This window comes from Phoenix dactylifera, unplaced genomic scaffold (assembly GCF_009389715.1).
Source record: "Phoenix dactylifera cultivar Barhee BC4 unplaced genomic scaffold, palm_55x_up_171113_PBpolish2nd_filt_p 001124F, whole genome shotgun sequence".
NCBI classification, from domain to species: Eukaryota; Viridiplantae; Streptophyta; class Magnoliopsida; order Arecales; family Arecaceae; genus Phoenix; species Phoenix dactylifera.
The window spans coordinates 15394-16426 of NW_024068467.1; the positions used below are offsets into that span (position 1 = coordinate 15394).

General features: G+C 41.9%; 1 non-coding gene across 1 annotated transcript; it reads right to left on the reverse strand.

Moving 5' to 3' along the window:
- Positions 1 to 477: 477 nt before the first annotated feature.
- On the reverse strand, positions 478 to 583 carry LOC120108015. The gene has a single exon (XR_005509560.1). It is a non-coding gene; the product is annotated as a small nucleolar RNA R71 (small nucleolar RNA).
- Between the last annotated feature and the right edge of the window lie 450 nt (positions 584 to 1033).

Sequence of the window (1033 nt, forward strand, 5' to 3'; positions counted from 1 at the left end):
CTAGAGTACGAAACCTATTACCTTTTGACCCTAAAATAGAACGAACCCTTAGGAATATTCGAGCTAAGATCAAAACATTAGGATCATCCCCACCTCCTGAGATGGCTGAAGAACAACCCAAACTCCTGAGGAAGTACTTTACTCCCACCATTTACACTTTCCCATCTTGTATTCGATTACCTGAAGTAGCAGCGGTACAATATGAAATAAAGTCTAGTGTGATCCAAATGCTCCCATCTTTTTATGGGCTCACCAATGAAGACCCATATAAACACCTAGATGAATTCCTTGAGATTTGCACCACTGTCAAGATTCAGAACTTCACTGATGATGCTCTGAAACTTAGTTTATTTCCCTTCTCCCTTAAAGATAGAGCCAAACAATGGCTGAATTCTTTAGAAGCTAACTCGATTCGTTCTTGGGATCAAATGCAACAAGAATTCCTTAAAAAATACTTTCCTATAGGAAGAACGAACCAGTTTAGACGTGCCATTACAAGCTTCTCCCAAACCGAGGGAGAAGAATTTCATGAAACTTGGGAGAGATTTCGGGACCTAATCCGTAAATGCCCTCATCATCAAATACCTAAGTGGCAGCTAGTGCAATATTTTTATGACGGTTTGACTGAACGAAACCGTCAGATGATCGATGCTGCATGCGGGGGGACTTTCATGCTTCGAAATGAGCATGAAGCATGGCAACTATTTGAAAATCTTAATGAAAACTCCCTCCACCATGCTTCATGTTCTCGTCAAGCACCCCCGAGTTCTCAAAGAAAAGGGATCATTTGTGAAATAAGTCATTCTATGGACCTGTCTAGCAAGGTAGATGCATTATCCCATAAGATTGACCAACTGATGATAGGAGGACATGACATTAGCTCTTCCCAAGTACAAGTGTGTGCTATCTGTTCTAGCCCCTCACATCCTATTCATGAGTGCCCCTCAGCACCCCAATTTCCCGAACTCGTACAAGAACATATCAATGCTGCTCAAACACAGCCCAGACCGGGTAATGACCCATTTTCTAATAC